This window comes from Cryptomeria japonica, unplaced genomic scaffold (assembly GCF_030272615.1).
Source record: "Cryptomeria japonica unplaced genomic scaffold, Sugi_1.0 HiC_scaffold_26, whole genome shotgun sequence".
NCBI classification, from domain to species: domain Eukaryota; kingdom Viridiplantae; phylum Streptophyta; class Pinopsida; order Cupressales; family Cupressaceae; genus Cryptomeria; species Cryptomeria japonica.
The window spans coordinates 372,501-387,500 of NW_026728848.1; the positions used below are offsets into that span (position 1 = coordinate 372,501).

Here is a 15,000-nt window from a genome sequence, read left to right on the forward strand (position 1 = left end):
CTCCTCATAGGCAATTCCGCTCTTATCCGGTCACGTTTGTGTGCCCGAATTTCGCAAGGCAACCTCCATGGGACATGGAAAAGACTCGAGAAGAGAGCTCGCTCACGGGAGAGAGAAGCCAAGGAGACCACGAGAGTGCTGAGAGTGGGACAGCGCTGAATAGGCGGGAGAAGCCTGCGCGTATAAACGGAGATATATATCCAATTGCAACGAAGGAACGTGCCAAAGATCGAGAACAATGGCAGAAATGCTAGTAACGTGCACTTCGGGACCAACGCATCACCGGAAGACAACCGCCAAACATCGAAAGAGTCGCGATGCTCCGCAACCTACGTGCAAAGCGGTCGCACACCGGGTAAGGGAGTGAGAGCCCCAAACATAGCTGGGCGAGGCGCTCACTCCGCTCTTTAATATCTCGTTAATACCGCCAAGGAAATGGCACAAGCACACACACAAAAGCATCCTCGGAAGAGGACAGTTCGAGTGACAGGTCAAATCCAAGAGTTCCGAAGACTACCTCCAGGAACAATCGGGAACAAGACCGATTACAAGTCGTCGAGTCTGTTACTGGGCGAACACGAGATGCGCACAGGAAATCGATCAGCCCTCACAATGGCCCAAGGCCAGAGATCGGACTGCTACGATTTACCCCAACAATCATCGTGCCACTCTTCGCAGAGAGGTGATAGACGCCAACGAGCCCGCGCATAGCAATCGAGGTGTAAAAAGGGCGTTGAAGGCAGGAAGCCTGGACGAAAGAGGCTACGAGGTCACCTCGAAGCGGTCTAAGAATCGGGCGCACTTGGGGCGACTACCAGTGCCAACCCCTTATCCCGCGGTGCGTCCGACACACAGAAATTTCCAAGGCGGCCAAGGAGCCTCCCCGCATAGCAATCGGGGTGTGAGGTTACGGATGCAGCATTGATAGCAATCGAGGTGTGAGGCGAAGGATGCAGAAGTGAGAGCCGAGGGATGTAGCAGAGATAGCAATCGGGGTGTGTGATGCAGAAGAGATAGCAATCGAGGTGTGCGGTGGGAAGGGCCCAGCAGCCAGAATGCATGAAGCGACGGATGAAGCAGTGATGACAACCGGGCTGTGAGGAGAGGAGGGATGCAGCCAAGAAAGCAATCAGGGCTCGAGGCAAGGGATGCATCAAGGATAGCAATCATGTTGTGAGGCGAGATTCCAAAGGCTAAACGTGAGAGGCTGCAGGGTCGACTCAGAGAGGTCTATGCATGTGAGAGGCTGAAAGCAAGGTCGACTCGGAGCGGTCTATGCATCGGGCGCGCTTGGGGCGACTACCAGTGCCAACCCCTTATCCCGCGACGCGTCCGACAAAGAGAACGTTCCAAGGCGGCAGAGGAGGTTACCAGCCGAAGGATGCAGTAGCAATAACAGGTATAGTTCCGCGGCGGCCGAGAAGACTCACCGCATAGGAATCGGGATGCGAGGCGAGGGATGCGGCGGGAAGGCCCCGACGGCTAAACGGAAGAGGCTGCAGGGCCGCCTCGGAATGGTCCAAGCATCGGATGCGATTGGGACGACTACCAGTGCCAACCCCTTATCCCGCGATGCGTCCGATACACAGATAGTTCCAAGGCGGCCGAGGAGCCTCACCGCATATCAATCGGGGTGCGAGGCGAGGGATGGGGCGGGAAGGCCCCAACGGCTAGACGGAAGAGGCTTCAGGGCCACCTCGGAATGGTCCAAGCATCGGACGCGCTTGGGGCGACTGCCAGTGCCAACCCCTTATCCCGCGATGCGTCCGATACACAGATGGTTCCAAGGCGGCCGAGGAGCCTCACCGCATAGCAATCGGGGGTGCGAGGCGAGGGATGGGGCGGGAAGGCCCCAACGGCTAGACGGAAGAGGCTTCAGGGCCGCCTAGGAATGGTCCAAGCATCGGACACGCTAGGGGCGACTACCAGTGACAGCCCCCTATCCCGCGATGCGTCCGATACGAAGATGGTTCCAAGGCGGCCGAGGAGCCTCACCGCATAGCAATCGGGGTGCGAGGTGGGGGATGCGGCGAGATGGCCCCAACGGCTAGACGGAAGAGGCCACAGGGCCGCGTCGGAATAGTCCAAGCATCGGACGCGCTTGGGGCGACTACCAGTGACAACCCCTTATCCCGCGATGCGTCCGATACGAAGATAGTTCCAAGGCGGCCGAGGAGCCTCACCGCATAGCAATCGGGGTGCGAGGTGGGGGATGCGGCGAGATGGCCCCAACGGCTAGACGGAAGAGGCTGCAGGGCCGCCTCGGAATAGTCCAAACATCGGACGCGCTTGGGGCCACTACCAGTGACAACCCCTTATCCCGCGATGCGTCCGATACGAAGATAGTTCCAAGGCGGCCGAAGAGCCTCACCGCATAGCAATCGGGGTGCGAGGTGGGGGATGCGGCGAGATGGCCCCAACGGCTAGACGGAAGAGGCCACAGGGCCGCCTCGGAATAGTCCAAGCATCGGACGCGCTTGGGGCGACTACCAGTGACAACCCCTTATCCCGCGATGCGTCCGATACGAAGATAGTTCCCAGGCGGCCGAGGAGCCTCACCGCATAGCAATCGGGGTGCGAGGCGAGGGATGCGGCGAGATGGCCCCAAAGGCTAGACGGAAGAGGCTGCAGGGCTGCCTCGGAATAGTCCAAGCATCGGACGCGCTTGGGGCGACTACCACTGCCAACCCCTTATCCCGCGATGCGTCCGATACACAGATAGTTCCGAGGTGGCCGAGGAGGTGGGGGATGCGGCAAGATGGCCCCAACGGCTAGACGGAAGAGGCTGCAGGGCCGCCTCGGAATAGTCCAAGCATCGGACGCGCTTGGGGCGACTACCAGTGACAACCCCTTATCCCGCGATGCGTCCGATACACAGATAGTTCCGAGGCGGCCAAGGAGCCTCACCGCATAGCAATCGTGGTGCGAGGTGGGGGATGCGGCGAGATGGCCCCAACGGCTAGACGGAAGAGGCTGCAGGGCCGCCTCGGAATGGTCCAAGCATCGGATGCGCTTGGGGCGACTACCACTGCCAACCCCTTATCCCGCGATGCGTCCGATACACAGATAGTTCCAAGGCGGCCGAGGAGCCTCACAGCATAGCAATCAGGGTGCGAGGCGAGGGATGCGGCGAGAAAGCCCCAACGGCTAGAGGGAAGAGGCTTCAGGTCCGCCTCGGAATGGTCCAAGCATCGGACGCGCTTGGGGCGACTACCAGTGACAACCCCTTATCCCGCGACGCGTCCGATACACAGATAGTTCCAAGGCGGCCGAGGAGCCTCACCGCATAGCAATCGGGGTGCGAGGCGAGGGATGCGGCGAGAAGGACCCAACGGCTACACGGAAGAGGCTTCGGGGCCGCCTCGGAATGGTCCAAGCATCGGACGCGCTTGGGGCGACTACCAGTGACAACCCCTTATCCCGCGACGCGTCCGATACACAGATAGTTCCGAGGCGGCCGAGGAGCCTCACCGCATAGCAATCGGGGTGCGAGGCGAGGGATGCGGCGAGAAGGACCCAACGGCTAGACGGAAGAGGCTTCGGGGCCGCCTCGGAATGGTCCAAGCATCGGACGCGCTTGGGGCGACTACCAGTGACAACCCCTTATCCCGCGATGCGTCCGATACACAGATAGTTCCAAGGCGGCCGAGGAGCCTCACCGCATAGCAATCGGGGTGCGAGGCGAGGGATGCGGCGAGAAGGACCCAACGGCTAGACGGAAGAGGCTTCGGGTCCGCCTCGGAATGGTCCAAGCATCGGACGCGCTTGGGGCGACTACCAGTGACAACCCCTTATCCCGCGACGCGTCCGATACACAGATAGTTCCAAGGCGGCCGAGGAGCCTCACCGCATAGCAATCGGGGTGCGAGGCGAGGGATGCGGCGAGAAGGACCCAACGGCTAGACGGAAGAGGCTTCGGGTCCGCCTCGGAATGGTCCAAGCATCGGACGCGCTTGGGGCGACTACCAGTGACAACCCCTTATCCCGCGACGCGTCCGATACACAGATAGTTCCAAGGCGGCCGAGGAGCCTCACCGCATAGCAATCGGGGTGCGAGGCGAGGGATGCGGCGAGAAGGACCCAACGGCTAGACGGAAGAGGCTTCGGGTCCGCCTCGGAATGGTCCAAGCATCGGACGCGCTTGGGGCGACTACCAGTGACAACCCCTTATCCCGCGACGCGTCCGATACACAGATAGTTCCGAGGCGGCCGAGGAGCCTCACCGCATAGCAATCGGGGTGCGAGGCGAAGGATGCGGCGAGAAGGACCCAACGGCTAGACGGAAGAGGCTTCGGGTCCGCCTCGGAATGGTCCAAGCATCGGACGCGCTTGGGGCGACTACCAGTGACAACCCCTTATCCCGCGACGCGTCCGATACACAGATAGTTCCAAGGCGGCCGAGGAGCCTCACCGCATAGCAATCGGGGTGCGAGGCGAGGGATGCGGCAAGAAGGACCCAACGGCTAGACGGAAGAGGCTTCAGGGCCGCCTCGGAATGGTCCAAGCATCGAACGCGCTTGGGGCGACTACCAGTGACAACCCCTTATCCCGCGACGCGTCCGATACACAGATAGTTCCGAGGCGGCCGAGGAGCCTCACCGCATAGCAATCGGGGTGCGAGGCGAGGGATGCGGCGAGAAGGACCCAACGGCTAGACGGAAGAGGCTTCAGGGCCGCCTCGGAATGGTCCAAGCATCGGACGCGCTTGGGGCGACTACCAGTGACAACCCCTTATCCCGCGACGCGTCCGATACACAGATAGTTCCGAGGCGGCCGAGGAGCCTCACCGCATAGCAATCGGGGTGCGAGGCGAGGGATGCGGCGAGAAGGACCCAACGGCTAGACGGAAGAGGCTTCAGGGCCGCCTCGGAATGGTCCAAGCATCGGACGCGCTTGGGGCGACTACCAATGACAACCCCTTATCCCGCGACGCGTCCGATACACAGATAGTTCCGAGGCGGCCGAGGAGCCTCACCGCATAGCAATCGGGGTGCGAGGCGAGGGATGCGGCGAGAAGGACCCAACGGCTAGACGGAAGAGGCTTCAGGGCCGCCTCGGAATGGTCCAAGCATCGGACGCGCTTGGGGCGACTACCAGTGACAACCCCTTATCCCGCGACGCGTCCGATACACAGATAGTTCCGAGGCGGCCGAGGAGCCTCACCGCATAGCAATCGGGGTGCGAGGCGAGGGATGCGGCGAGAAGGACCCAACGGCTAGACGGAAGAGGCTTCAGGGCCGCCTCGGAATGGTCCAAGCATCGGACGCGCTTGGGGCGACTACCGTTGCCAACCCCTTATCCCGCGATGCGTCTGATACACAGATAGTTCCGAGGCGGCCGAGGAGCCTCACCGCATAGCAATCGGGTTGCGAGGCAGATTATTGGGAAGGGAACCCCCTGGGATGCGGCTCAAGCAGTGCCCAAAGGGACTGGAATGCGGAATCACATCGAGAGACCCAAATGCTATACGAGGGCTCAAATCGAATTATTGATTTGGCCACGACATGGACGCATCGGAACGACTACCTTTGCCGAACCACTCGCAATTGCATCCATACCGAAACCAATAGACATTTCCGTTAGAGCCCTCGCATAGCATTCGGGAATCTCGCATGCCCCTCTAAATCGACCAATGCTGGCGCTCAATGAAAATCCGAGCGCTACCACCGTTCGAGCGCCAGCATTGGTCGAGTTAGAGGGGCACGGGGGAGAATGCTCCAGTCAACACCTCCCCTATATAAGTTATTTGTCCGATTCTCGCACAACCGTAGTCTGCCTCGTCGAATCAAACAACGGTCCCAGATTCCGACTTCCGTTCCGTAGAGACCCAAAAGCTAGATGGAGGCTCGCAAGAAAGAGAGTCGGCGCATAGCAATCGGGTTTCTCGAACGTTTAGGGACCGAGCTCACTTGCGGATAGGGCAAAATCCGCCAAGCAACCCAAAAGCTAGACGGGGGCTCGAATCGAATCGCCTAGGCGGCCACAACAACGACGTGTTGGATCGACTACCAGTGCCAAACCATTCAGCAAGACTAGTCTGTGTCGAGGCCGGATAGAGATTCTCAGAGAGCGCCCGCATAGCATTTAGGAGACCTGCCGCGTCCCTCACACTCGACAAATGGTGGTGCACGTTTATAAATCCGAGCGATCCCAACCCTTTCAAGCACCAACATCGGTCGAGATAGAGGGGCACGGAGGGGGCTGCGTGAGACAACACAGTCCCCTATATAAGTTATTTGTCCGATTCTCACACATCCGAAGAATGGTCATCAAATCGGACAACAGCCCAAACTTCCGACTTCCGTCCCAGAAAGCCCAAGAGCTATCTAAAACGTTCATGGCCGGAACTCGATCGCGGCTATACCAGTCCGCCAAGCAACCCAAAAGCTAGACTGGAGCTCTAGTCGAATCACCTCTGTGGCCATTGCAAGGACGTGTTGGAGCGACTACCATTGCCGAACCATTCCGCAGGTCGAGTCCATACCAAGGCCGCATAGAGATTCACGATGAGCTCCTGCATAGCAATCAGGAGACTTGCCGTGTCCATCACAATCGATAAATCCTGGTGCAAGATTTTTGCATCCGAGCGCTCCAACCAGTCGAGCACCAGCATCAATCGACATAAACGGGCACGGGGGGAGGATGCTCGAGAACACTACCTCCCCTATATAAGTTATTTGTCCGATTCTCAAGCAGCCGAAGTCTGGTCATCGAATCGGGTCAAAGACCACAACTTCCGACTTTACCCACAATGCAAGTCATCGAATCGAACATCGGCCCCCGAGTCGGACTCCATGCGTATGTCAGGTCATCGGACCCAAATTCCGCCTTCCTGCGCATGGCGGGCCATCAATATCAACTCGGTCATCGGACCCAAACTCCGCCTTTTTGCGTATGGCACGCCTTCAAATCGGTCATCGGACCCAAATTCCGCCTTCCTGTGCATGGCGGGCCATCAACATCAACTCGGTCATCGGACCCAAATTCCGCCTTTCTGCGCATGGCACGCCATCAACTCGGTCATCGGACCCAAATTCCGCCTTCCTGCGCATGGCAGGTCATCGGACACAAATTCAGACCTCGCCAATATGCCTACGTATCGAATCGGTCATCGGACCCAACTTCCGACTTCATCCATACTGTAGGGTCTTTGAGGTTGGCGCGGTGCGCTCAACCCAGGGAGTCGACCCATCGAAGCATACACCTCCCCTATATAAGCTATTTGTCCGATTCCCACACCTGTGTAGTTTGCACCTCTGACCAGGACATCGACCCCAACTTCCGAACTCGACTGCAACGACGGCACCAGCGCCTTGGTGCGCACCTTGCGACGCACAGTCCCAACATTCGCCTTCCTGCACATGGCAGGTCATCGGACCCAAATTCTGACCTCGCGAGTATGCCTACATATCGAATCGGTCATCGGACCCAACTTCCGACTTCATCCATACCGTAGGGTCTTTGAGGTTGGCGCGGTGCGCTCAACCCGGGGAGTCGACCCAACGAAGCATACACCTCCCCTATATAAGCTATTTGTCCGATTCCCACACCTGTGTAGTTTGCACCTCCGATCAAGACATCGACCCCAACTTCCGAACTCGCCTCCAACGACCGAACCAGCGCCTTGGTGCGCACCTTGCAACGCACAGTGCCAACATTCGCCTTCCTGCACGTGGCAGGTCATCGGACCCAAATTCCGACCTCGCGAGTATGCCTACATATCGAATCGGTCATCGGACCCAACTTCCGACTTCATCCATACCGTAGGGTCTTTGAGGTTGGCGCGGTGCGCTCAACCCGGGGAGTCGACCCAACGAAGCATACACCTCCCCTATATAAGCTATTTGTCCGATTCCCACACCTGTGTAGCTTGCACCTCCGATCAGGACATCGACCCCAACTTCCGAACTCGACTAAAAAGACCGCACCAGCGCCTTGGTGTGCACCTTGCAACGCACAGTGCCAACATTCGCCTTCCTGCACATGGCAGGTCATCGGACCCAAATTCCGACCTCATGAGCATACCTACTAATCGAATCGGTCATCGGACCCAACTTCCGACTTCATCCATACCGTAGGGTCTTTGAGGTTGGCGCGGTGCGCTCAACCTGGGGAGTCGACCCATCGAAGCATACACCTCCCCTATATAAGCTATTTGTCCGATTCCGACACCTGTGTAGTTTGCACCTCCGCTCAGGACATCGACCCCAACTTCCGAACTCGCCTGCAACGACCGAACCAGCGCCTTGGTGCGCACCAAAAGTGCGCACTTTTGGAGGGCACTTTTGTGCGCTCCAAAGGTGCGCACTTTTGGAGGGCACTTTTCTGCGCTCCAAAGGTGCGCACTTTTGGAGGGCACTTTTTGGAGGGCACTTTTCTGCGCTCCAAAGGTGCGCACTTTTGGAGGGCACTTTTTGGAGGGCACTTTTCTGCGCTCCAAAGGTGCGCACTTTTGGAGGGCACTTTTTGGAGGGCACTTTTCTGCGCTCCAAAGGTGCGCACTTTTGGAGGGCACTTTTTGGAGGGCACTTTTCTGCGCTCCAAAGGTGCGCACTTTTGGAGGGCACTTTTTGGAGGGCACTTTTCTGCGCTCCAAAGGTGCGCACTTTTGGAGGGCACTTTTTGGAGGGCACTTTTCTGCGCTCCAAAGGTGCGCACTTTTGGAGGGCACTTTTTGGAGGGCACTTTTCTGCGCTCCAAAGGTGCGCACTTTTGGAGGGCACTTTTTGGAGGGCACTTTTCTGCGCTCCAAAGGTGCGCACTTTTGGAGGGCACTTTTTGGAGGGCACTTTTCTGCGCTCCAAAGGTGCGCACTTTTGGAGGGCACTTTTGTGCACTCCAAAGGTGCGCACTTTTGGAGGGCACTTTTCCTGCGCTCCAAAGGTGCACACCTAGGTGAGCACCTTCGACCACACCTTGTAGCACACCAAACTCTGACTTTCGACTTCATCCGCAATGCAGGGTCTTTGAGGTTGGCGCAATGCGCACAACCAGGGGAGTCGACCCATCAAACCCAACACCTCCCCTATATAAGCTATTTGTCTGATTCTCATACATGCGTAGCCTGCAGGAGCAATTAGGACATCGACCCCAACTTTCGGCTTCTAAACGAAAACAAGGTCTTTGAGGTTGGTGTAATGCGAACAACTAGGGGAGTCAACCCATCAAACCCAACACCTCCCCTATATAAGCTATTTGTCTGATTCTCATACATGTGTAGTCTACAGGAGCAATTAGGACATCGACCCCAACTTTTGACTTCTTAACGAAAACAAGGTCTTTGAGGTTGACGTAATGCGCACAACCAGGGGAGTCGACCCATCAAACCCAACACCTCCCCTATATAAGCTATTTGTCCGATTCTCATACATGTGTAGCCTGCAGGAGCCATTAGGACATTGACCCCAACTTTTGACTTCTTAACGAAAACAAGGTCTTTGAGGTTGGCGTAATGCGCACAACCAAGGGAGTTGACCCATCAAACCCAACACCTCCCCTATATAAGCTATTTGTCTGATTCTCATACATGTGTAGCCTGCAACAACGATTAGGACATCCACCCCAACTTCTGAATTCGTCTGCGTTGACCGCACCAAAGGTGCACGCCTTGGTGCTCACCAAAATCCGACTTCCGACTTCTTCTGCTATGCGGGGTCTTTGAGGTTGGCGCAGTGCGCACAACCAGGGGAGTCAACCCACCGAATGCAACACCTCCCCTATATAAGCTATTTGTCTGATTCTCATACATGCGTAGACTGCAGCAATGATTAGGACATCCACCCCAACTTTTGACTTCTTAAACAAGACAGGGTCTTTGAAGTTGGTGCAGTGCACACAACCAGGGGAGTCGACCCATCAAACGCAACACCTCCCCTATATAAAGCTATTTGTCCGATTCTCATACGTGTAGTCTGCAGCAGCGATTAGGACATCGACCCCAACTTCCGAATTCGTTTGCATTGACCGCACCAAAGGTGCACGCCTTGGTGTGCACCCTGGAGTGCACTTTGGTGCTCACCTCGGTGCACACTTTGGTGTGCACCTCGGTGTGCACCAAAGGTGCGCACCTTGGAGCGCACCAAAGGTGTACACTTTGGAGCGCACCACATAGGGTCTTTGAGAGGTTGGCGCAGTGCGCACACCAAGGTGGGTGTTGAGGTGCGTGCCGAGGTGGGTGGGTGCTAGGGTGCGCTCCATGGTGGGTGCCAGGGTGGGTGCGTGCTAGGGTGGATTCCAAAGAGGGTCATAGGGTGGGTGCCAAGGTGGGTTGGTGATATAGTGGGTTCAAAGGTGGGTACTAGGGTGGGTTCCAAGGTGGGTCACAAGTTGGGTGCCAGGATGCGTGGGTGTTAGGTTGGGTGCCAAGGTGGGCTCCTGCGTGGGTGGGTGCTAGGGTGGGTTTCAAGGTGGACGCGAGGGCGGGTGCCAAGGTGGGTAACAAGTTGGGTGTTAGGATGGGTGAGTGCTAGAGTGGGTGCCAAGGTGGGTGGGTGCTAAGGTGGATGCCAAGGTGGTTCACAGGGTGGGTGGGTTCTAGGGTGAGTTCCAAGGTGGGTCACAGGTTCAGTGCTAGGGTGGGTGTCAAGGCGGGTGTCGAGGTGCCTGGGTGCTAGGGTGTGGATGCCAATGTGGGTCATAGGGTGGGTACTAGGGTGGGCTGCAATGTGGGTGCCAAGGTGGGTAACATGCTCGGTGGGTTCTAAATTGGGTGCCAGGGTGGGTGTGCACCCACCTTGCCCGAGGTGGGTGCCAAGGTGCCAGTGTGGGTGGGTGCTAAGGTGGATGCCAAGGTGGGTGAGAAGGTGGGTGATAGGTTGAGTGGTAGGATGGGTGGGTGCCAAGATGGGTCACAGGGTGGGTGCAAGGGTGGGTAGGTGCTAGGGTTGGTGTCAGGGTGGGTGGGTGCTAGGTTGGGTTCCAAGGTGGGTGCGAGGGTGAGTGTCAAGGTGGGTCACAGGTTAGGTGCTAGGATGGGTGAGTGCTAGGGTGCAAAGGTGCCAGGGTGGGTGCTAGGATGGGTCGATGCTAGGGTGAGTGGCAAGGTGGGTCCACAAGTGTCAAGGTGGGTGCCGAGGTGGGTGCCAAGTCGGCGACTGCTATGGTGGATGCCAAGGTGGGTCACGGGGTGGGTGCCAAGTTGCTAGGTTGGGTTCCAAGGTGGGTGCCAACGTGGGTGCTAGGGTGCGTGGGTTAAAGGGTGTGTCACAACGTGGGTGCCAGGATGGGTGCGCACCCACACTGGCCAAGACGGGTGCGGGTGCAAGGTTGGGTTCCAAGCCCGGTCACAGGCTGGGTGCTAGGATGGGTGGGTGCCAAGGTGGGCACCAGGGTGGGTGCACCCACCCTGGCCAAGGTGGGTCACGGGGTGGGTCCTAGGGTGGGTAACGGGGTGGGTACTAAGGTGCGTGCCAAGGTGGGTCATAGGGTGGGTGCCAAGGTGGGCACCAGGGTGGGTGTGCACCAACCCTAGCCAGGGTAGGTCACGGGGTGGTTGTCGGGGTGGGCGTCAAGGAGCCAAGGTGGGTGGCAAGTAGCCAAGTTGCGTGCCAAGGTGGGTGTCGGGGTGGGTGCCAAGGATCCAAGGTGGGTGCCAAGGAACCAAGGTGGGTGTCTGGGTGGGTGCCGAGGTGGGAGCCAGGGTGGGTCCCAAGGTGAGTGCAAAGGTGGGTGCCAGGGTCAAGGTGAGTGCCAATGTGGGTTCCAAGGTGCCAGGGTCAGGGTGAGTGCCAATGTGGGTTCAAAGGTGCTAAGTTGGGTGCGAGGTTGGGTGCGAGGGTGGGTGGGTGCCAAGGTGTGCTAGGTGGAAGCCCGGGTGGGTCGGCATCCCATGGGTGTCGAGTTGGGTGCCTGATGGGTGCTTCTTGTCAAGTTTTAGTCGTCGGGACTCATTTCGAGCCTTAGAGGTCGTTTCTTGTCCGGTTGCCCTGTCTTCGACCTGGGAACCCAATTTTGGTCCTCGGGTCCCATTTTTTTTTGTCTCGCATCCCACTTTTGGCCTGTGGCCTTTTCGGGGTCGATTCTCGTTTTGGGCATCAGAGCATGTTTCTTCTCCTAAAACCCAATATTTGTTTATTAAGTCTCGGAACACATTTTTGTTCTCGTGGACCCATCATGGGTCTTGGAACGCATTTGTGGTCCTTGGGTCCCATTTTGCATCCCGAAACTTGTGTTTTGGTGCTTGATCCCTATTTTGGGTGCCCACCTTGCACCAAGTGCGCACCCGGGGCAAACCGAGCGCCTTGGTGCACCGGGGCAAGATCGAGCGTGCACCCGAGGCGCCCCGAACATGCACCAAGGTGCACTCGGCCCACATGTGAGCGCAGGTCGTTGCGCCCGAGGTGGTGTGTGGGCACCGCGTTGCAGACGGGACACTGCACGCACACGACGCCCCCTCCAGGTGCACGCACGTAGGCCGGGCCGGGTGCACACCCGACGCCCTAGCAAGGTGCGCGCACCCGGGCAGGGCTCACACTTGGCGAACGGGGCGCACTTCGCGAGGGAGGGTGTGCACCTCGACGGGGGTGGGTGGCCGGGGTGGATTCGCACGTGGGTCGCGGTTTGCTAAGTACACACTGCGACAAGCTCATAACGGGTGCGATCATACCAGCGTTAGTGCACCGGATCCCATCAGAACTCCGCAGTTAAGCGCGCTTGGGCCGGAGTAGTACTGGGATGGGTGACCTCCCGGGAAGTCCCGGTGTTGCACCCTTTTTTAGTTTTTCGCCGGGCGTCGCAATGCTATTTGAATAAACCTTTTGCCCGTTTGCGTTCTCGTCGGGGCCGGGCCGGGCCGGGGTGCGCTGCCCGCACTACCGCGCGCGCGGGGGCGACACCGAGCGCGCACCCGAGGCGCCCCGAGCACACAGGCCACGGTGCAACCCGGGCGTTGTGCGCGCACCCCGGTGCGCCCGAGGTGCTGCGCGCGCACCCAGGTGAAATCGGTGTGCACCTCGGCCAGTGCGCGCTCGGTCGAGTCGCGCACGTTGGCCAAGGTGCACGGTGATGTTTCTTACTCTAAGGTTCCGCACCAGACGCCCGGGACAGGTGAGCGAAGCTGGGCGGGGCCGGGTGCGCGGCCGGGGCAGGTGCACGCAGCTGGAGAGAGCTTTGGAGCACACTTCGGAGCGCACCAATGATGCGCTCCATTCAAAAGTTTCCTGAAAAGGCAAAAAAAGTTGAGATTATAGAATTTCCCACTTGAGAGATTGTAAAAAAAAAAAATTTAAAATGAAGGAAACGCGGGTGCCAAGGTGTGCGCAGCCCAGCCAAGGTGTGCGCACCAAGGCGCCCACCCTGGCGAAGGTGCACGCAAGGTGCGCACCCGAGGCAAACCGGACAATTAACCCAACTTTCGACTTCGCGCGCACCTTGGAGCGCACTTCGGAGCGCTCCTTGGTGCGCACCAATCTTGGGCACCTCGGAGTGCACCATGGCGCCCACCAAGGTGCGCACCCGGGGCAAACCGAGCTCCGACTTCGTGCGCACCTTGGAGCGCACGAAAGGTGCGCACCATGGCGCCCACCAAGGTGCGCAGCCCAGCCAAGGCGTGCGCATCAAGGTGCGCACCCTGGCGAAGGTGCGCACCCGGGGCAAACCGAGCTCCGACTTCGTGCGCACCTTGGAGCGCACAAAAGGTGCGCAACCCAGCCAAGGTGTGCGCACCCCGGTCAAACCGAGCTCCGAATCGTGCGCACCAGAGGTGCACGCCATCGTGCGCACCTTGGAGCACACTTCGGAGCCCTCCTTGGTGCGCGCCGATGTTGCGCACCTCGGAGCGCACCCGGGGAAAACAATGCAATTAACCCGACTTTCGACTTCGTGGGCACCTCGGAGCGCTCTCGGGTTCGCACCTCGGAGCACACCGAGGTGCGCACCTTTGATGCGCTGCCTTCACCAATTTCCAGAAAAGGCAAGAAAACATTGAGAAGGTGTGCGCACCGAGGTGCCCACCCTGGCGAAGGTGCACGCGAGGTGCGCACCCGGGGCAAACCGGGCTCCGACTTCGTGCACGCCGCACCTTGGAGCACACTTCGGAGCGCTCCTTGGTGCGCACCAGGGCGCGCAACCCAGCCGAGGTGCCCACCCCGGCGAAGGTGCACGCGAGGTGCGCACCCGGGGCAAACCGGGCTCCGACTTCGTGCACGCCATGGTGCCCACCGCGGCGAAGGTGCACGCGAGGTGCGCACCCGGGGCAAACCGGGCTCCGACTTCGTGCACGCCGCACCTTGGAGCACACTTCGGAGCGCTCCTTGGTGCGCACCATGGTGCCCACCAGGGCGCGCAACCCCGCCGAAGGTGCACGCGAGGTGCGCACCCGGGGCAAACCGGGCTCCGACTTCGTGCACGCCGCACCTTGGAGCACACTTCGGAGCGCTCCTTGGTGCGCACCATGGTGCCCACCAGGGCGCGCAACCCCGCCGAAGGTGCACGCGAGGTGCGCACCCGGGGCAAACCGGGCTCCGACTTCGTGCACGCCATGGTGCGCACCGCGGCGAAGGTGCGCACCCGGGGCAAACCGGGCTCCGACTTCGTGCACGCCGCACCTTGGAGCACACTTCGGAGCGCTCCTTGGTGCGCACCAGGGCGCGCAACCCAGCCGAGGTGCCCACCCCGGCGAAGGTGCACGCGAGGTGCGTACCCGGGGCAAACCGGGCTCCGACTTCGTGCACGCCGCACCTTGGAGCACACTTCGGAGCGCTCCTTGGTGCGCACCATGGTGCCCACCAGGCCGCGCAACCCAGCCAAGGTGTGCGCACCAAGGTGCACGCGAGGTGCGCACCCGGGGCAAACCGGGGTCCGACTTCGTGCACGCCGCACCTTGGAGCACACATCGGGGCGCTCCCGGGTTCGCACCGGCGTTGCGCACCGTGGTGGGCACCTCGGAGCACACCAAGGTGGGCAGCGAGGTGCGCACCTTTGATGCGATGCCTTCACTAATTTCCATAAAAGGCAAAAAAAAAACGAGATTTTAAAATTTCCGTTTTGAAAGATAGTGAGAAA

General features: G+C 59.3%; 1 non-coding gene across 1 annotated transcript; it reads left to right on the top strand.

Annotated features, from left to right (window-relative positions):
* The first annotated feature begins 12,590 nt into the window (after positions 1 to 12,590).
* LOC131861488 (5S ribosomal RNA) lies at positions 12,591 to 12,709 on the top strand. The gene has a single exon (XR_009360561.1). It is a non-coding gene; the product is annotated as a 5S ribosomal RNA (ribosomal RNA).
* Positions 12,710 to 15,000: the final 2,291 nt, after the last annotated feature.